The 22,433-nt window shown below is 44.0% G+C and overlaps 1 protein-coding gene across 11 annotated transcripts in view; it reads left to right on the plus strand.

Moving 5' to 3' along the window:
* The window catches only part of plcb4a (phospholipase C, beta 4a), a 546,496-nt gene that overhangs the window by 204,898 nt on the left and 319,165 nt on the right, over positions 1-22,433 (plus strand). The window contains exon 1 of one of the 11 annotated variants that reach the window (XM_087991652.1): positions 12,056-12,076. The exons of the other annotated variants lie outside the window; for them this stretch is intronic. The gene's annotated coding sequence lies outside the window, so the exon portion shown is untranslated. Of the gene's footprint in view, positions 1-12,055; positions 12,077-22,433 lie in introns of those variants that run through there. 11 annotated transcript variants of the gene reach the window in all.

Here is a 22,433-nt window from a genome sequence, read left to right on the forward strand (position 1 = left end):
TTAGAGGTGCCATATTTTGGACGCAACCTGATGTAATGATCTCATGAACAAAAACAGAAGTTACTGGAAAAGCTCAGCAGGTCAGGTAGCATCTGTGAAGAGAAATCAACATTAATATTTCGCATCCGATGACGCTTCTTTAGAATTGGATTCGGAATGTTAACTCTGATTTCTCTCCACAGATGCTGCAAGACCTGCTGAGCTTTTCCAGCAGTTTCTGTTTGTGTTTCTAATTCGCAGCATCTGCAGTTCTTCTGTTGTTTTTTAATGATCCCGAGATACTGTTTTGAAGAAAATCAAGGGAGTTGTCCCAAGTGCCTTGGCCAATATTTATCCTTCTAAGTTAAAAATCACACAACACTATAACCTGGTGTTGTGTGATTGTTAACTTTGTACACCCCAGTCCAACACCGGCATCTCCAAATCATTTATCCTTCACTCAGTGTTACGAAAACACAGTGTGCGGTTATTATCAGGTTGCGGCATGTGGGGGGTTTGCTGTGTATGAATGGTGTTTCATGCATTACAACAACAACTGCACTTCAGAAGTATGTTATTGTCTGTAAAACTCTTCAAAACATATGGTGGTTATGCAAAAGCTATATAAATGCAAATCTTTATTTTATCCTCCTCCACCTATTTTCTCTGGAGCCTCGGAGGCTGATGGCTGACCTTGTAGAGGTTTATAAAATCATGAGGGGCATGGATAGGGTAAATAGACAAGGTCTTTTCCCTGTGTTCAGGGAGCCCAAAACTACAGGGCAGAGGCTTAAGCTGCAAGGGGAAAGATTTAAAAGAGACCTAAGGGGCAACTGTTTCACACAGACGGTGGTACGTGTATGGAATGAGCTGCTAGAGGAAGTGGTGGAGGCTAGTGCAGTTACAACATTTAAAAGGCTGGTGGGTATATGGATAGGAAGGGTTGAGAGGGAAATGGGCCAAGTGCTGGTAAATGGGACTAGATAAGGATAGGATATCTGGTTGGCAAGGACTAGTTAGACTGAAGGGTCTGTTTTAGTGCTGTATATCTCGATGACTATAACACCTAGGGCCTTGATGTCTCCTTGTGTGATTGCCATGTCCTTATTCAAACTATTCAAGCATGTCTTTAATTCCTCTCATGATGTCTTCTGTCTTGTGATAGTGGTGTAAACATTTCACTATTTGCTAACAAAGTGTGTGCGTGTTTGTGTGTTATGTGTGTGCACGCGTGTGTATGTCTGTGTGTGTATGCATGTGCTGTACGATTTACATGTGATTCATGGACAATTTCTTCCAGGGTCAATAGCCTTTTCACATTGACTCATATCCTCAGTGCACCGATACTGACTGATGAGTGAATGTATGAGAAAGGAATGGGACTAGGCTATTTAGTCCCTTATTCTGGATTAGTGGTGCTGGAAGAGCACAGCAATTCAGGCAGCATCCGACGAGCAGCAAAATCGACGTTTCGGGCAAAAGCCCTTCATCAGGAATAAAGGCAGAGAGCCTGAAGCATGGAGAGATAAGCTAGAGGAGGGTGGGGGTGGGGAGAGAGTAGCATAGAGTACAATAGGTGAGTGGGGGAGGAGATGAAGGTGATAGGTCAGGGAGGAGAGGGTGGAGTGGATAGGTGGAAAAAAGAGCTAGGCAGGTCTCCATGCTTCAGGCTCTCTGCCTTTATTCCTGATGAAGGGCTTTTGCCCGAAACGTCGATTTTGCTGCTCGTCGGATGCTGCCTGAATTGCTGTGCTCTTCCAGCACCACTGATCCAGAATCTGGTTTCCAGCATCTGCAGTCATTGTTTTTACCTCTATTTAGTCCCTTAATCCTGTTAATAGTTTTCAGTGTTTTCTGTTCTTTGTTTGTGTAATTGACTTGGTTGTTCTGCATAGTTGTAGCCCTTTATTGATAGCTAGCCATAACATGGGGATCTGTGTAAAAGTAAATACATAGAACGATAGAGGTCCCCAGCACAGAAAAAGACCATGCAGCCCATCAATCTGTGCCAGTCGAAAACAATCACCTCACTCTTCTCCAGCACTTGGCCCATAGCCTTGTGTACCATGGCATTGCATGTGAGCAACTAAATATTACTTCAATGTTCTGAGGGTTTTTGTTTCTACCACCCTTGCAGGCAGTGAGTTCCAGATTCCCACCACCCTCTGGGTGAGAAAGATGTTTCCTCACATTTTCTCTAAACCTCCTGCCCCTTTAACTGTTTGCCCCTGGTCATTGCTCCCTCCACCAAGGGGAAAGATTATTTCCTGTCTACCCTATCTACACCTCTCAAAATTTTACAGCTCTCAAACTTTTCTCCACCAAGGGGAAAGATTATTTCCTGTCTACCCTATCTACACCTCTCAAAATTTTACAGCTCTCAAACTTTTCTGCTCTAAGAAAAACAACCCTGTTCTATCCAATCTCCCTTCCTAAGTGCAATTCTCCAAGCCAAGCAACATCCTGGTAAATCTCCTCTGCACCCTCTCCAGTACAAACATATCCCTCCTGTAATGTGGATTCCAGAACTGCAGACAGTACTCTAGCTGTGGCTAAAGAGTACAGGACCAAGGAACAGGGGGACTGCTTCTCAAGCTAACAACCAGGATGGTATTTCTACTTTTGGTGTTTGCTAACCAAACTGTCTTTGCACTCGACTGCTCTTCAAAGCACAATTGCCGATAAGACACAAATGTGAATTGAAATGTTACTCAGCTGTCCAGTTTTTGCCGTGCTTAAAGGATCTTGGAAAGATACCATTCAGTGTGACAAATAGGAGTGTCTGTGTCAAATTACTCATCGGATTCAATCCAGGCTCATCGGATTCAATCCAGGCTGCTTTTCAAGTGCTTGTTGTAGGCAATTGGAATGCAAAATTTTGCAAATTATTCGGAAAGAAATTTGAATTATAAATAGCAATGGCTGGGTTATCTGGTCTGATGCGCGCACACACATCCAAATTTAGATTAGATTAGATTCCCAACAGTATGGAAATAGGCCCTTCGGCCCAACAAGTCCACACTGACCCTCCGAAGAGTAACTCACCAAACCCATTCCCCTTCCCTTCATTCCCTAACTAATGCACCTAACCTACACATCCCTGAACACAATGGGGCAATTTCGCCTGGCCAATTTACCTAACCTGCACATCTTTGGATTGTGGGTGGAAGCTGGAACATCTGGAGGAAACTCACGCAGACAGGGGGAGAATGTCCAAACTCCACAGAGACAGTCGTCCAAGCTGAGAATCGAACCCAGGTCCCTGGCACTGTGAGGCAGCAGTGCTAACCACTGTGCCTCCCTTAATTTGTCAAAGGAGACAATTGAATTACAGGAGCCTGATGAGCCAGAAAGTACGGCACGGTGGCACAGTGGTTAGCACTGCTGCCTCACAGCACCAGAGATCCGGGTTCAATTCCCGCCTCGGGTGACTGACTGTGTGGAGTTTGCACGTTCTCCCCGTATCCGCGTGGGTTTCCTCCGGGTGCTCCGGTTTCCTCCCACAATCCAAAAAGATGTGCAGGTCAGGTGAATTGGCCATGCTAAAATGCCCGTAGTGTTAGGTAAGGGGTAAATGTAGGGGTATGGGTGGGTTGCGCTTCGGCGGGGTGGTGTGGACTTGTTGGGCCGAAGGGCCTGTTTCCACACTGTAAGTAATCTAAAGAAAGTACCAAGAGAACCTGTCGTGGGTTGAGTGTGAAACTGAAACTATTTCCCTCTTTTTCTAGAGTCTGTGAGTTCCCTTGGAGCTCCGAATGACAACTGTAGCATGTGCCTATTCAATGATCTTAACTACTCATGGGAGGCCATTGAGCATCTTAGATTCATAGAGGCATACAATACAGAAACAGACCCTTCAGTCCAACCAGTCCATGCCAACCATAATCCCAAAACTAGACTGGTTCTACCTGCCTGCGCCTGGTCCCTTTCCCTCCAAATCTTTTTTATTCATGTACTTACCTGAATGTCTTTCAAACATTGTAACTGCACCTGCATCCACCACTCCCTGTGCACCTTAATTCTACACACGAACCGCTGTCTGTATAAAAAACGTTGTCTTTGTTAAATCTTTCTTATCTCACCTTAAAAATATGTCCCCGAGTCATGAAGTGTCAGGGAAAGACACCTGCCATTCACCTTATCTGAACCCCTCATGATCTTTTAGATTAGATTAGATTCCCTACAGTGTGGAAACGGGCCCTTCGGCCCAACAAATCCACATCGATCCTCCTTGGAGTAACCCACCCAGTCCCATTTCCCTAATGCACCTAACACTCCGGGCAGTTTAGCATGGCCTATTCACCTAACCACATCTTTAGACTGTGGGAGGAAACCGGAGCACCCGGAAGAAACCCACGCAGACACGGGGAGAATGTGCAAACTCCACACAGACAGTTGCCAGAGGCTGGAATTGAACCTGGGACCCTGGTGCTGTGAGGCAGCAGTGCTAACCACTGAACCACCGTGCTTATAGACCTCTGTAAGGTCACCTCTCAACCTGCTCCACTGGAGGTTTCATTTGCAAAGGCCCAGAGCTTGATTCTTGACCTCGCCTTTCTGGGCGAACATTGCGTTGAGGAGGGTCTGCCGAACCGCCCACATTACTCCCCGCTGTATCATTTTCCAATTGCCATGCACTCCGTTCCAGGACCGAGTCACCTCTCCCCCACTGCCAGCACTCACGGTAACCACAGTGCAGAGTCCCTAGGAGAGGTGCAGGCTACATTTAAGTGGTGTGGTGGCTTCTATTGCTGTAGGCTCCCTCACATACCTGCTCCAGTCCAGTCCAAACAGTGAGGTTCATGCCACCTACACATTGAAATCATTGAATTGACGGAGCAGCTTACTGAGTGGGCAGCATTGTAATTAATGTTAAGTCAAGTCCCACCTTATGTTTTGTACATGACAATAGAAAAGCACTGGAAAGCCCAGCAGAGCAAGTCTGGCAGCATTTGTTGAGAGAGAAACAGAGATAATGTTTCAGTCCATCCTGACTCTTCTTCGGAGGTAACGTTTGGTATTTTTTTTCCCTCCCACCAAACCCGCTGAGCTTTTCCCAGTGTTTCATTTGTTTTGCTCTGGGTTTCCAGAATCTGCAAAATGTAACTTCCATTAAAGGAACACTATACACGATTTGGCGGTAATAATAATGGCATCTCAGCAATGCTGAAGAACCAGAGACTGTAGTTCAAGAGAAATGCAAACTCAGATAAAACGAAGAACGACGAGCATTGGAAATCTGGGACAAAGACAAAAATTTAGAATCCCGATTATTATGAAGATGTGGGTGTACTGTACCTTTAAGAGCGTTAGAAGCTATCAGAACTAGCTGACAAAGTGTTCTCAATAAGGTAACAATGTAAGACTTGGTCAAAAGCTAGATCAGCTAGTTGTCTAGAAATGACAAAAAGATTGGAATTAGTCCAATCAGTTTATACCCCGAAAAATGACAAATTCAAATCATGTTTGAGTCTAGTATATTGGCAATCTTAAGAGCCAGTGACACAACCCGATGCTTTGGGGATATAAGACCGGGGAAAATTGAACAGTTGGGAAGAGAACTGCCAGGCCACCAGCATGTAGAGACTGCCTGAAAAATAACTCGCTTAAAGGTACCTTAATCGATCCGTGACCTGTGAGGCATAATCCCTAAGAAGAAGATGACACAGGAAGATCTAAACAGAAGATCCAACAACTGGCTGGTTTTGAAAACTTAAATTTTTGGTAAATCTTAATCAGAGGGCTTTATCGGACTAATATTATAAATGGAAAGGTTAAAAGATAGGTTAGAGGAGGGAGTTGTAAATAGTTGTTAGTTAATTATTCTCTGTTATACTTTAAGAAATAAAGTTAATTTTTACTTTAAATAGTTCATGACCTCTTGATTTTTACAGATTACTGCACAGGATTAATCTTTTCTGTGTTGCTGATTTAAATTAAGCAGGAGAATTTACTCCATTTCATAACACTACAGTGTGGAAGCAGGCCATTTGGTCCATCAGACCTACACCAACCCTCCCAAGTGCAGTTCACCCCGACCCATCCCAATAACACTGCCTTTCCCATAGCTACCCCATCTACCCTACTCATCCCTGAACACTATGGGGAATTTAGCGTGGCCAATCCACCAAACCTGCACACCTTTGGACTGTGGGAGGAAGCTAGAGCACCTGGAGGAAACCCATGCAGACACGGAGAGAATGTGCAAACTCCACACAGTCAGCCGAGGCTGGAATCTAACCCAGGTCCCTAGCGCTGTGAGGCAGCAGTGCTAACCACTGTGCTACCCATTTACGAGCAGTTAAACATCCTGGGGCAAAAGGGAGTGGAGGTGGGGCAAGCAAAGAAACCAAAGATGTGCCTAGAGTGGGTGCTGTTGGCTGAGAAAGAGAGAAAGAAACTGAAACAATGAAAAAAGTGAGGAATAAAATGGGGACAAAGTTTGACAGTCTGAAATTATTGAACTCACTGTGCAGTTCAGAAGGCTCTGAAGTGTCAAAGTGAAAGATGAGATGCTGTTCCTGATGCTCACACGAAGCCTCACTGGAACAGTGCAGTCAGCTGAGGACAGAAATGTCAATGTGAGAACAAGGCAGAGAATTAAACGGGCACGGCACTGGAAACCTGGTGTTCGGCTTGCGGACAGAGTGAAGCTGTTCTGCACAGTGGTAACCCAATCTGTGTGTGGTGGCCCCAATGTAGAGGAAGCCCCGTCCATCAGCTGTGAAGGCAGTGTTATCGGTTGTAAGGTGTACAAGTAAATTGATGCATCACCTGCAAGGAGTGTGTGGGACAAGAGAAGAAATGCAAGGACAGTTTGCGTCTGCATGCAGGAAAGGGGTAGTGTTTTTTAGCGGGACTGCGGAGTGAACTGGGGTCCCAGAGGGAAAATCCAGTCAAACTTTATGAATGACGCAAACTGGTCCGGCTCATCTTGGATGCCTCAGGATGGCACTCCAGTACGGCCACCGCATTCATTTCCAAACATATTCCGAATAAAATTTTTAGTCTTGTATTTTTCCTGGTTTCACTGAGGGAACATGGAATGCCGAAAGGAGATGAGAATCTGTCTCATGGTCCTGCTTTCAGTAGTGCTGACTGCCTTGCTCGAATCCTTGGCTCCGGTTGGAGGGGAGCCTTCAGTTGGCAGTGGTTCCGATACATCGGCTACCTTTGAGATTCTAGGTACAGAGGAACCTTGATTATCCGGCATTCGATTATCCGAATCTTGGATGATCCGGACAAGATCGAAAGGCCCCAGTGCTTGGCTAAACTGTGTTATCCAGCATTCGATTATCCGAACAAACACTCCCCTGTTTGAGGTGTTCGCATCATCGAGGCTCCTGTATCGTAGAGTTTACAGGTTCAGTTACTGGTAAGTTGCTGCAGTGCATCCAGTAGATGGTACACACAACTGCTACTATGCTTTGGTATGAAGGAGGTGAACGGTGATAGGCTTACATGGAGTGCAGCTTTAACTGTGCTGCTTTAACCAGGATGGTGTCAAGTTTCTTGAGTGTTATTTGAGCTATACCCATTGGCTAAGGACTCCCAAGAGTAAACCTGATTATGGCACCTGTTTGTTAAATCAATACCTGTTCACGGCATATTTCATTTTGCATTTATATGTTTGCAGCATTCTTAATAAATGTAGACTCCCTGCCATTGTTTGATGTAATGTAACAGCAGCTGAAAATGTGTTGCTGGAAAAGCGCAGCAGGTCAAGCAGCATCCAAGGAACAGGAGAATCGACGTTTCGGGCATAAGCCCGAAACGTCGGTTCTCCTGTTCCTTGGATGCTGCCTGACCTGCTGCGCTTTTCCAGCAACACATTTTCAGCTCTGATCTCCAGCATCTGCAGCCCTCACTTTCTCCGTAATGTAGCAGCAAACAGAAAACAAAGGGTGGACACATAACATGATACCTTATTGATGCAAAATGAAGGGTCACACTCAGGGGGTGAATGCCTTGACAGGGTAATGTTTGCGATGAATTTTCACCTCAAAACATTGAGAAATGAAAAAGTACACATTTCAGTAACTTCTGAAGTTTCTTGACTCTGTACTTAAGCCAGGAGCCTGTGGCTTGATTCGATAAGATGATTGCTGACGTAGTGAGGGTGGAGATGGTGATGTGGTGGCAATATCACTGGACTGTTAGGCCAGAGGTGCAGATTAGTGTGCTGCGGATGCTGTTTCAGATCCCACAGTGGGATTTAAGCTTGTGGAAGATAAATTCAGTTCGAAATAGGAAGTTGTCTCCGTCGTTGTCATCATGCTTGCTATCTGGTTCACAAACATCTTGCCACCCTTACCCAGTCTGGTTGACATGCGATTCGAGATCCACAGCAATCTCATTGACTCTTAAATGGGTGAATACACCTTTCATTTCAACTAGAGATGGGCAATGCGTCCTGGTCTTATCAGCAATGCCCACATCCCACAAAAGAATAATTTTAAAAGAAGTAATTTAATATAGGGGCCCATCCTTGAATGCATTATACAGTCCCGATTATTGATAACTAGTGTATTGTTTGTGAACAAGTCTGCCTGCTGAGCACAGTAACACAGACATATTTTATTACTTTATGGGGAGTGTTGAGCTAACACTTATTGCTTTTCCCTAATTCCCCTTGAGAAGGTGGTTGTGAGCTGCCTTCCTGAATCGCTGTTGTGAACTCCTGGCAGTGGTGTTAGAGGATTCCAGGATTCTGACTGACACTGAAGGAATGCGATACATTTAAGGATTGTGCGTGGCTACATCCTCTCTACTTTCTCCAGCTGTTGCACAGATCTCCAGGGCCCATGTGCGGCAACAACCAGAGAATGGGGCGTGAGTGTGTTAGCACGGAGTTGGCACTCTGCTTGGTGTGCATAGAGCACAGAACATTGGTGAGGGTCCTGGAGGGCAACTTGTAAGTGGTGGTGCTCCAGTGTACCAGCTGCCCTTGTCCTTCTGGGTACTGGTGGTCAGTGGTTTGGAAGGCAGTCAAAACAGTGACACTACGACATCCGGAGAACTGGAGCGTAAGGAAATAATAGGATTTATTAATGAGCTGTAATTGAGGTGCTGCAAACCAGGAAACCGTAGCATTCTGCAAGTTTTACTGACATTTCAGCGAATTCTGTTCTGGTGGCCTGGAAGTACCTGCCTTTGATGGAGGATTGTCATCTTTGTTGGGTCTGTTGGCAAGATACCTTACACCACTGTGCAGTCATTAGAACTATGGTACTAAATCTCGGGAACTCGATCGCTGTTTCTGGCCGAAATAAACACAGCAGTTAATGCACTGTAACTGGCCATATGCAAATGGATGGTAATGTAGTTGGCTAATCATTATCATTTCTTTGCCAAGATGGGAGTTTTAAGCCGGGGCATCTTTTAAAATTGGTGGAGACAGTAATTGTAACTCATTGAAGTTACAAACACAGCTGGGCCATATGCATCATTGACCCCTAAGCCAGACCCACATATTCATGGAAAGAATTCCATTTGTTACATATTTTTCAGTGATATTAGTAAGACAGGCAATAATGCCAGTGTCAGAGTTTTACATCATAATCTTTTTGCTTATTAAAAGCTGCTTGAGACAGTTATAGTCTGTAATTGCATCAGAGGCTGTCACTTTTCTTGCACCTCTAATGGCTAATCCTAACCCAGTGAGTGTGTGTATATATCTCTGTATGTTTGTGTCCGTGTGTGTGTGCGCACACGTGTGTATGACTCTGTGTGTCTGTGTCTGTGCATGCATGTGTCTCTGCGCATGTGTGTGCCTCTGTGTGCATGAGTGTGTGAATGTATCTGTACGTATGTATGTGGCTCTGTGCATGTGTTTATGTGCATGTGTGTGTGTGCCCTCATGTGTGAATGTGTGTCTGTGTATTTGTCTGCATGCATGTATGTGTGTGTGTGTATAAACGCACGTGCTAAAGAATGCAACAATGTGGCAGTACCTTGAGTTTTGAGTTACCACTAATGTGCTAACATTTGTCATGCTAAGAGAAAGTATGGATGCTGAGGGTATGCAGCCATCCACTAACAGAGCAAGTGAGCAGCCCTGAGGTGCACCCTGGTCCAATCCGTGAGCCCATCATCCCAACTGTTAGTTAGCAGAAACAAAAGCAGAAGTTCCTGGAAAAACTCAGCAGGTCTGGCAGCATCGGTGGAGAGCAATCAGAGTTAACCTTTCGGGATGTAGTGACGGATTAGTTAGCAGTGTTGGTTCTATGCTGTCACAGACTCTGAAACTGTGTAGAATGGTGTTTTGATTGTGCAGTGATGTAGTGGTAATCTCATTGGGCAAGTAATCCAGATCCAAAGTCAAGTAATGTGGTGCTGGCAAAACACAGCCGGTCAGGCAGCATCTGAGGAACAGGAGAGTCAACATTTCGGGCATAAGTCACAATCCTGATGAAGATCTTATGCCTGAAACCTCAACTCTCCTGCTCCTTGGATGCTGCCTGACTGGCTGTGTTTGGCCAGCACCACACTTTTTGATACTGATCTCCAGCAGCTGCAGTCCTCACTTTCTCCTAAGTAATCAAGGACCCCAAACTAAAGTTTTGGGCATGTCGGTTCAGATGCCAAGGTGGGCCGATTGTGAAATTTGAATTAAAAGAAAAGCTGGCCTAATGGGGACCTGGTAATTGCTGTTCTTAAAAACCCATCTGCCTCACCAATGTCCCTTAAAAAAGGGAAATCTGCCATTCTTGTTTGGTCTCCTCTACATCAGATTCCAGGCCGACAGCAGTGTAGTTGACTCTTAACTCTCCTCTGAAGCAAGCTACCCAGGTTAAGGACATTTAGGAATCAGCAATAAATACTGGTCCAGACAGCACAATCCACATCCCATGAAATAATAAAGTATAGTTGGAGCATGTAATGTAAATATGAAAAATGCTCTTCCTACTCTTCCTCACTTTTGGTGTTACGTGCACTGTGCTTGTAAACTTTTGTATTTTCATCAGAAACACTGATGATATGGTGGGGGAAATAAGAAGTTAATAAAAATAATAAATGTGAGAAATGGTGGGAGTGGAAATGAGTAGCAGGGGAATTGCTCTGTGTGCAGTGGATCGCTGTCAGATACCACGTAAGTTCATTGGATAGAGGAGCAGAATTAGGCCATTCGGCCCAATCGAGTCTACTTCGCCGTTCGATCATGGCTGATATGCTCCTCGCCTCCATTTTCGTACCTTCCCCCCTTAGCCCTTCAACCAATTACCAATTAAAAATCTGTCTAACTCCTCTTTAAATTTACTCACTGTCCCAGCACCCACCGTACTTTGGGGTAGGGAATGCCACAGATTCACAACCCTTTGGGAGAAGTAGTTTCCCCTCAACTCTGATTTAAGTTTGCAATAGTAATTTTAATTTGCCACCTTCCTGAATAGAACATGTGGGCTGTGTCTCTCGATCGAAGGTGCTGATGGGAGATAAGACTGCTGCACGTTTCCATTGCTACACTCCTGTGAATTCTCACGCACCAAGCATGCATTTGGTAGCAGCATAGTCTTTTCTCTTAGCTTTACCCTTGTTAATCCAAAAATATTTGGTCTGTTTGATATTAAACAACTAAGAACTGCAGCTATTTCCTTTCTGTCTGGGTTGGATCTTGTGTCACCAGGCTGCTGTATGACATTTGTAAGCTGATAAATATGTTTGTGATGGGTTGATCTATGGTCCTTTCTGACCTTGAGTGAGTTTTGAGGAGAAAGGGGTTTGAAATCTGTCTTCATCGTTAAGGACTGTGTGCAAGACGCGCTTGTGCTTCATTACAACTGCAAATACATGTTTGGATATTTTTAGCAGCTTTGAGATTAAAAGGGGATATAATATTCAGAAAGAAATGTGTTCAAAACCAGATTTGAACGCACTTCAATTTATTTAGTATTTGGCAGGGAGTCAGCAGGTAGCACCTGCACAGCATAAAAACCAGTGCCAGAGTAGGGTATACACACACACAATAGAACATCTTGAACATACTGAACACTGCCAGTCTATCGCAGAATCTACGTGGGAGAGAAATTGCAGGACAAATTGTGCTCTAATTTATTTTTTGATTGAATGCAAATCAATAATTGTGGTACAGATAAAGGTATTGATGTTGTGTTTATGTACTTTACCTGTCTGATTTAACTGGTTTGCCGGTATTTCATGTGAGCTGTGACGATTGGAAGTAAGGTTGCCTGGGAATAAGGATGTTTCATTTGGAAGGTTTATTCTATAAATTGGAGTTGTAGCACAGAAGGCGGTTATTTCAGTCTTCAGCGAGAGAAGAGACTTTGTCCCACTCCTAGCACCTTTTCCCCTTCACCCCGCAAATTCTTCTCTCTTCATGTGCTCATTCCGTTACCGCTGTCATGTCACCCCTTCCACCACACAGTCAGGCAGTGCTTTCCAGGGTTGTGCCCACCTCCTGCATGAAAATAAATTTTCCCTAAAGTAGCTGTTGCTCCTTTTGCGAATCATTCAAATTCTGTTCTTTCTCGCTCCCAGACCTTCTACCAATCTCTTCCTCGCCATCTATCCTGTCAAGATCTCTCAGAGCTTAGAACACCTTTGTTAATCTTCAAGGTAAGTAGCCCATATTTCCCTGAACTGCCCGTGGAACAGAAACCCCTCATTGTCGCAAATCTTTTTGATTTGTCTTTCTGTGTTTGTAATCTGGTGATCAATTCAAAATTTTAACAAAATACTGAAAATTGGCATTACGATTTTCTGGCTTTGCTGTCTAACATGTTGAAATGTGCATTATTATTTGCAACTAAGAGGATACTTTTGGTTATTGATGGTCTTATATTTGTTAGTAACAATTAAGCCAAAGGATCACTGTGTTCTAAGGTATCTGTTAGTCGCTGGGTTCCTCAATCCAATACTTAGCAGCAGTGCCTAGAATAGCAAAAAGATTCTAATCTTAGATATGAAGATAAAAAGCTCTATATCCAGGAACTGAATCTTGTACTAATTTAGGCATTGCTACCGAGAACTGCGTAATGTAAACAGTTGCTATTAGATGCTTTTTAGATTCAGCATAGAGGCTGCCTTTTCCAAAGGAAAGCTCTGTCAAACGGTTGTGGATTTCTGATTGTTGCGCTCAAATCTGCGCCTGGCTCTACATTTTGAGGCTATAAATCTGAGGTTTGTCCACTGTATGAAGCAAGTTGTCGTGATCCAGAAAGGGCGAGGAAAACAGATTCTGAGAATCACCTCCGAGTTCATGCATCTGGAAAGTAGTGAGCATGTGAAATACTGTGCCCCAGAAAGCAGGAACAGCATACTGAGTTAAGTGATCATCCATGATCGTATTGAATGGTGGAGCAGACCCGCAGGGCTGAATGGCTTACTTCTGTTCTTAATTACTATGTTTCTACGAATTCCCCAACTCAAAGGGCAAAACTGTGCTCTACCTTCATAAAAATATTATTTACATGCAGCACTTCCATATAATAAACATTTGGTAGTGTTATTATTTAGATGTGGAATCTGCGATGATAAGGGATCATTAAACCAAAAACATTTGAGATGTTTTAAAATATAGCAGTGTGGAGGGTGGGTGAGGTCTTGTCGAGCACTGAATCGCTTCACTATCTCTGAGCCAGACATCGGGGTGGGGGGGGGGTTCAAGTCCCACCCAGGACTCAGTAGCTGCAGAAGCAGGGCTAGACAGGGTAAACACAGGAAGGATATGCCCAATAACTAGGGAGTCCAGAACCTTGGGCTCACAATCTGAACGTATGGAGGAGAAATGTCTTCACCCAGAGAGCAGTGAGCCTGTGGAATTCTTTGCCACAAAGAGCAGTTGATGCAAAACATTGAATATTTTCATGAAAAGGAGTTAAATATAAGTCATAGGACTAGAGGGATCAAAGGCCACAGGGAGAAAGTGAGAACTGAGTTGAATTCAGCCATAATCCTATTGAATGGTGGAACAGGCTCGAAGGGCCAAATGGCCTATTCCTGTTTTCGATGTTTCTAAGTCAGAGCATTGAGTACAGGAGTTGGGAGGTCATGTTGAATCTATACAGGACATTGGTTAGGCTATTTTTGGAATATTGCATGCAATTCTGGTCACCGTCCTATAAGAAGGATGTTGTGAAACTTAAAAGGGTTCAGGAAAGAATTTCAAGGATGTTGCCAGGGTTGGAGGATTTGAGCTACAGGGAGAGGCTGAACAGGCTGGGGCTGTTTTCCCTGGAGCATCAGAGGCTGAGGGGTGACCTTATAGAGGTTTCTAAAATTATGAGGGGCATGGATAGGGTAAATAAACAAGGCCTTTTATCTGGGCTTGGGGAGTCCAGAACTACAGGGATTCTTTAGCTTAACCTGTCCAGTTTCTTACATTATTAGTGGTAGCAGAAACATTGCCAAAACTGGGAAAAGGTTGCCAAAAGGTTGGTTTAGAATGAGAGAGGAAAGATTTAAAAGGGACCTAATGGTCAACGTTTTCACACAGACGGTGGTACGAATGAGCTGCCAGATGAAATGGTGGAGTCTGGTACAATGACAGCATTTAAAAGGCATCTAGATGGGTATGTTAATAGGACGTATTTAGAGGGATATGGACCAAGTGCTGGTAAATGTGACTAGATTAATTTAGAATATCTGGTCGGCATGGATGAGTTAGACCAAAAGGTCTGTTTCTGTGCTGCAAATCTGTATGTTTCTATGACTATCTGCCAGTGGTAACTTTCAAAAAGGGAATTGGATGAGTATTTAAAGTGGAAAAAATTTTGTTGGGCTATGGGATAAGAGCAGGTGGGTTGGACTATCTGGGTTGCTTCACCAAACAGTAAACACAGCGTTGAGGCACAAATTCCTCTTTATGTGTTGCATGAGGTAAAGGTCTCTCAGAAAGGTTGGTTAGCTCAGTTGGCTGGGCTGTTGGTTTACAGCACAGAGTGATGTGGGTTCTATTCCTGCATTGGCGAAGTTGCCAGGAAGAACAGTCCTGGCTATTGAGGGAGTGCAGCGTAGGTTCACAAGGCCAATTCCTGGAATGGCGGGACTATCTTATGTTGAAAGATTAGAGCGACTGGGCTTGTATACCCTTGAGTTTAGAAGACTGAGAGGGGATCTGATTGAGACATATAAGATTATTAAAGGATTGGACACTCTGGAGGCAGGAAACATGTTTCCGCTGATGGGTGAGTCCCGAACCAGAGGACACAGATAAAAATAAGGGGTAGGCCATTTAGGACAGAGGTGAGGAGAAACTTCTTCACCCAGAGAGTGGTGGGTGTGTGGAATGCTCTGCCCCAGAGGGCAGTGGAGGCCCAGTCTCTGGATTTGTTTAAGAAAGAGTTAGATAGAGCTCTCAAGGATAGTGGAATCAAGGGTTATGGAGATAAGGCAGGAACAGGATACTGATTGAGGATGATCAGCCATGATCATAATGAATGGTGGTGCAGGCTCGAAGGGCAGAATGGCCTACTCCTGCACCTACTGTCTATTGTCTATTGTCCTTCCCCTCCCGAGGCCTGGTGATCCTCAGATTAAATCACCACCAGTCACCTCTCTCCGGTGAGAGAGCAGCCTTTTGGTCTGGAAAGACTATGGTGACTTTACCGTTTCTGTATGAAGAGGAGGCAAGAGAGGGCTAGTAATCCAGAGCTCCTTGTTCTGTTTTTTTTTTAACATGATGATCACATGTCCAGCCCACATTGTTATTTTTTGTGGCTGTGTTTTTGACCAATGGTACCACAAGGCCGATGAGCGCCATCAGAGTAATTCTTTCAAACTCATAACCATAGCAAACAATAAAGGTATGTTTGTAGAGTCAGATACATTAGGAACAGATAAGTGACTCTTGGACAGGCACATGGATGATAGTAAAATGAAGGGTATGTCAGTTGGTTTGATCTTAGAGTAGAATGAAAAGTCAGCACAGCATCGAGGTCTGAAAGGCCTGTACTATGTTGCGCTGTTCCAGGTCCAAAGGAAATAAAGAGTCATTTGGAAGAATGTTCTGGAACAGTAAGAGTTGGTTTAGCTTTTTATCCTATTGTCACAATCTCACTCTCTGTAATTCCCTCTGGTGTTTCACACAGGCAATAGCTATCCCGTCTCTGTTAGTTTTTGGAAGCAGTGGTTTTTAAAAATTGTCTTTTCCAGTCACTACTGTTGGGGTTTTGCACAAGATGTTTTCCCAGTTTTGGCAATGTTTCTGTTACCACTCATAACGTAAGAAACTGGACGGTTTAAGCTAAAGAATCCAGCAGACCTTTGTTGCATCTAGCTGTTGCATGCAAACATTACACTCTCATGTGTGACTTGTCTAACATCAAGCTATTAAGTTACATTGACCAGCATGCATCAAGTAGCACGTCATGCTTCAGGTGATCTCAGGTAAGATGGCATATAGTCATAGAGTCGTACAGCACAGAAACAGACCATTCGGTCCAACCAGTCCATGCCAACCATAATCCTAAACTAACTAGCCCCACCTATCTGCTCCTCCAAACCTTTCCTATTGACGTCTTTATATAAGTGTTTTTTAAATATTGCAACTGTGTCCACAACTGTGTCCACTTCGTTGGGAAGTTCATTCCACACACAAATCACCCTGTAAAAACTTTGCCTCTCATGTCTTTTTCAGTGGCTCTCCTCTCATCTTAAAAATGTGTGCCCTAGTCTGGAAGTTCCCCATCCTAGAGAAAAGACACCAACCATTAATCCTGTATGTACACCTCATGACTTTATAAACCTCTATTAAGTCACCTTTCAACCTCCAATGCTGCAGTGAAAAAGGTTCTGGCCTATCCGTCCTTAATCTATAGCTCAAACCTTCCATACCTGGCAACATCCTGGTAAATCTCTTCTGAACCTTCAGTGGCTCTATAATATCCTTCCTAGAACTAGGTGACCAGAACTGGACACGGTATTCCAGAAGAAGTCTCACCAATGTCCTGTATAACCTCAATGCAACTTCCCAACCCCTATACTCAAAGGAGTGAGTAATAAAGGCAAGCTTGCTGAATGCCTTTTTAACCACCCCATCTATATGTGACATGCCCTTAGGTCACATGCTGTGATACAGTGATAATATCATGACCCTGTCTCTTAAAGATATACTGCCATACTAACGAAAGTATATAACCCAGTGACTACTTTTTTTCCCTTGTCACATTATGAGTGTGTGTTTCTGACTGTAATGTGACGTCATGTCATGTGCATAGATAGATCACAGCGACCATAATTAATGGCTGCTCCTGCATTGGGACTCTGTTTTTTCGCAGTAGTGTAAGGCTCAGAAGTATCACATTCAGATGGAGCAATTACTTGTGACCTGATGCTGTTATAAAATATGCTTGGATGCGGCAAACTCCCACAGTGCAAGTTGTGACTGAGTGACACACATGAAAGCAGTGCTGATGAAACTCTGCATCTGTGGAGCGAAATTGTTTCAAGTTCAGTGACTCTTCTTCAGAACTGATTATTGAACCGCTTTTTTATTTCTATATTGTTCATTGTAAAACTTCTTCCAGTTCCAAGGCAAGGGTGACACAGTGGCTAAGGGGTTAGCACTGCTGCCTGACAGGAGCCTGGGTTCGATTCCATCCTTGGGCAACTGTCTGTGTGGAGCTTGCACATTCTGCCCATGTCTGTGTGGGTTTCTGCCAGGTGCTCCGGTTTCTTCCCACAGTCCAAAAATGTGCAAGTCATGTGGATTGGCCATGGGAAATTTGCCCAAAGTGTTCAGGGATGTGCACGTTAGGTGGGTTAGCCATGGAAAATGCGGGGTTATAGATTGAGGGGATGGGTCTGGGTGGGATGCTCTTCAGAGAGTCAGTGTGGACTCGATGGGCTAAACGGCCTCCTTCCATGCTGTAGGGAGTCTGTGACTCTACAAACAGGCAGATCTCCGATTTGAAATAGGAACTCTGTTACTTTTCCCACAGATGCTGCCTAACCTCCTGAATATTTCTGATTTTATTCTGTTTTTATTTCCCAGCCTCAGCAGAATCCTGCTTGTGTTGCATTGATCATGAGGTTAAAGATTGAAAAGATAGCATTGTACAAATAGAGATGAAAAATAAAACACTCATGATCATAATTATGTGGCGAATGATGGAGTAAGTTAATTACATTTTCAGATTAAACTGATGTCAGTGTTATGAAACCTGAGTTGCTTTGGCTTTGTGTTTGATGTTAAACAGAGTCGTTTATGACATAAAGCTGGATAAATTGCTCAGAATCAAATGGAAATCATTATTGTTTTGAAATTCAATGATGATAAGCAGGCATGGTATGAAACATTAAAATAAATGACCCTAAGCAAATAGGACTTAGTGTTTGCTGCTTCAGGAAGTCTTTTCAAATAAAGTTTAAAAAGCCTGGAAAACAGTATAGAAATACTGCAAACTATATGTTGTTGCCTATGGAAAATGGGAGCAGTTTCCCACTGTATGTGAGACCCGTTGCTTGGCATCAGGTAGAGAAAAGTAATGAATAAGCCATTGGATGTATTGTTGCTTGTTTCTAACCTGGACAGGAGAGAGTAATGTCGAAGGAAACATTTCCTGGGACAAAATAATGGAGTTGCTGATAAACAGTGCATTTTCTTGACATTTCTATATTGTCTTTGCGCTGCTCAACAAATGCATGATCTGCAGAGCAAGTTTGAAAGATTAAGATAAACGTAATCCAAATATCAGCATTTACAATAATATGCTTTCTTGTATATTTAATACAACAGTTCCCAGATATTCATAACTTACACACCACTTATTGATGACAGGACTTGATTGAACAAATTGTCTTTGAAGGGCATAACTAAATCCTTTGTGTCAAAGGGATGCAGGTGACAATTTATCATGAGCAATCAGCATTGAGAGAGGGAATATAGTGAGAAAACATCTCCCTGGTTACCTTGATAGCCAGACCAATAACTGAAGCCCCACTGCAAAATAAACAAAGCAATTCGATTGCTAGCAAAGGAACCAAGACAGATGCCAGTGAGCTGGGTTTCTTCATCTGTAGGGCTGGGATGGCTGGTCTTTCAGCTACTCAGTCAAATTAACATTGCAATGTTTTTCACAAACCTGTGTGTGCAATGATTAATTTTAATAGGAATGGTGCTGTTTTGTCAGCGAGGGACTTTTGCACTTACACAAACGTCAATGAGAAATGTAGTCCTGACACTGATGGGGTGGCCAGTTGTTTGGTTTTGGACTGGATTGCCTGGATTTCAGTGCACATGGAACAGGATGCCCTCAGGACTGGTACTTCGAATCCCAGTGTTCGCAATGACTGACCCCCATCTGAGGGAAGGGCCATTAATTTGCAGGCACTTGCCAACCAATCTGGCGATGCTTTAGAAATGAATGATATCAAAACCAACCAATCAGAGGCTGGGCCATTCCAGATTGTCACCAGAGTGGCCTACACAGTTACATGGCAGTCAGGACCATTTCCAGGCCCACTATCGTACCCACATGGTAGGTTCCTCTTGGACCTGTCCTGCATCTTTACAATGTGGCTTTCAATCATCATGTTAACCTTGTTCACTACAACTGTCATTGAAATCACTTCCAGACCACATTTGGAATCCTGCCTTCAATTCTGGTCTCCCTGCTATAGGAAAGATGTTGTTAATCTTGAAAGGGGTGCAGAAAAGATTTACCAGAATGTTGCCAGAACTAGAGGGCATAAGTTTCGGGTGAGAGGGAAAAGGTATAAAAGGGACCTAAGGGGCACCCCAGAGAGTGGTGCGTGTATGAAATGAGCTGCCAGAGGAAGTGGTACACTTGCAACATTTAAAAGGCATCCGGATGGGTATATTACTAGGAAGGGTTTGGAGGCATATGGGCCAAATGCTGGAAAATGGGACTGGATTAGGGATATCTGGTCGGCATGGACGAGTTGGACCGAAGGGTCTGTTTCTATGCTGTACATCTCTATGACTCCCACAGGATTGGTCCAAGCTGATCAGGAATCACTAACGGCAGGATGGCTGACTAGCAGACGCTCCTACTTTTACAGCCTAACGTCAGCGTTTGATGAATTTCCATGTTGTTCAGCAATTTGCGCATTGAGTTCCACAGAGCAGTCATACTGATAGTGCCACACGTTGCAACCAAGTGTTGGCACATGGCAGGGTTTGGTCATCACCTTCTGGAGGAAGGCCAGCCAGAAAGCTCTCCCACCCTTACCACTTGTCCTCAGGCGGACCTCATGGACATACCGGATGATAATCAACCCTCGTGGCCAGTGCAGTGTCGGACTCAGACCCAGTGCTCTGGGCCCAGAGACACTACCCATGATGACACAAGCACTCCCATTGAATGATTACATTTTGAAATGCACCACTGGTTGTGGAGGCACTAAGGTGTGGAAGTTGCTATGCAAATGCAAGTTCTTTTCTCCTTCAACAGAGCAATAGCCGTTAACTCTTTTGAGCCACGGGACACTGCTATTTCTGGGCTCTGGAGACAAAGCAACAATACTCTGCTTAAAAAATCCTCACATCCTTAGCATTTAAACTACCCATGTTTAAATCAGATAATTACTTAAATTGGCAAACAAGTGCTCATGGCTTCATTGTCATCAATCACAAAATTGTTATCTAGTGTGTGTTTAGTGTTCTGTGGTCTTTGGACAGAAACAGTTGTTCCTCTATGAATTTGTGCCTTATTAAGCTGCATTTTCCTTCTATACATAATCTTTTCTATGAACCATGAACACGCAGCTCTACAGTCAAATTCGGTGAAGTAAACAATGTCTCTTTAAGGTCAAATATCTTGTGTGTTTAGTCCCTTTTAAACGGTGTGGATTTACAGTTTACGGGACTGACTGCACTATAGTCAAATTTAAAACAACTACAACTAAAAGCGATTTCTCCTCCCCTCCTGTTAGCAGCCCAAAGGGTGCAATATCTCTCCTCGACACCTTCGTCCACTCTTTACTCACCTGCCCACCGGCCCCTTAACAACCATGGCAGCTCTCTATGCAAACGCAAGAGGTATAACACATGACCTTCGACCTCCTCCTCTCTCATCACTGCTTGAGGCTGCAGGTCCACCTTCCAGGCGAAGCAGTGGTGTCTGTGTAGTTCCCTTGAATGAAGCTAGTGTGTTCCCTACTCCCCATGAGGCTTCCTGTCCAATGGCGTGACTGCTTGGCAGAACACCTCAATCCAGCTCGTGAGCAAACAGGACTCTGAACATCTGAGAGCCTGCCACCTTCACCTCGATCTCCTGCTCCCATCTCTGTCCTCCGCCTGCTGCCATGCTCCAAAGAACCCCAATGCAAACCTCAAGGAAGAGCATCTTATCTTACCATGCAGCAGTGCATAGACTTATGGACTCAACTACAAGTTCAACCATTTCAGACCATAAACTCTTGTCTTCTCAATCGATCTCTGCCTGCATGGAGTGTACACCCTTTATGTTTGCAGTGTTAGCACACAGCATCACCTAATAAGTAGAGCCATAGAGATGTGCAGCATGGAAACAGACCTTTCAGTCCAATGCATGCACGCTGACCAGATTAATGTAGTCTCAAATAAATCTCATCCCATTTGCCTGCAATTGGCTCATATCCCTCTAAACTTGTCCTGGTTATATACCCATCCAGATGCCTTTTAAATGCTGTAATTGTACCAGCCTCCACCACTTCCTCTGGCAGCTCATTCCATACACGTACCACCCTCTGAAAAAGTTGTCCCTTAGGTCACTTTTAAACTTTTCCCCTGTTACCCTAAGCCTATGCCCTCCCCTACTCTGAGGAAAAGACTTAGCTATTCACCGTATCCTCTACATACAAGGTCATCCCTCATTTTTTGATGCTCGAGGGAAAACAGCCCCAGCCTATTCAGCCTCTCCCTATAGCTCAAATCCTCCAACCCTGGCAACATCCTTGTAAATCTTCTCTGTACCCTTTCAAGTTTGAAAAGGCAGTCCTGTTTTTTCATTCACTCGTGCGATGTGGTATCACTAGCTCAGACCAGCATTTATTGCCCATCCTAAATTGCCCCCACCCCCCCCCCCTCCACCTCCCAGGGGCAGGGGTGGGGTAAGAGTCATCCACATTGCTGTGGAGTCACGTTAACCTAGACTGGTTAGGATAACAGATTTCCTTCCCTAAGAGAAGTAAGTGAATTCGATTTTTTTTGGAAATGACAGTAGTTAGCATGTGCCATGATCTTGTTTTATTGAATTCAAATTTTCACCATCCACCATAGTGTGACTTGAACCTATGGCTCTGGAAGCTGAGCCTGGATTTCTGCATTACCAGTCCAGTAGCATTACTACCATCTCCCTTAATGCTGTAGGGGAATTTAATACCAGTTTAAAGTAAAGGCTCCACCTGCCTCCCTAATGTCTTGAGAAAGAATAAATATGTAGGGTGAGAGGGGAAAGATATAAAAGAGATCTAAGGGGCAACTTTTTCACACAGAGAGTGGTGCATGTATGGAATGAGCTGCCAGAGAAACTGGTGGAGGCTGGTACAAT

This window comes from Chiloscyllium plagiosum, unplaced genomic scaffold (assembly GCF_037043375.1).
Source record: "Chiloscyllium plagiosum isolate Xiang-an unplaced genomic scaffold, Cpla_swu_hap1 HiC_scaffold_10, whole genome shotgun sequence".
In the NCBI taxonomy this organism is placed as follows: Eukaryota; Metazoa; Chordata; class Chondrichthyes; order Orectolobiformes; family Hemiscylliidae; genus Chiloscyllium; species Chiloscyllium plagiosum.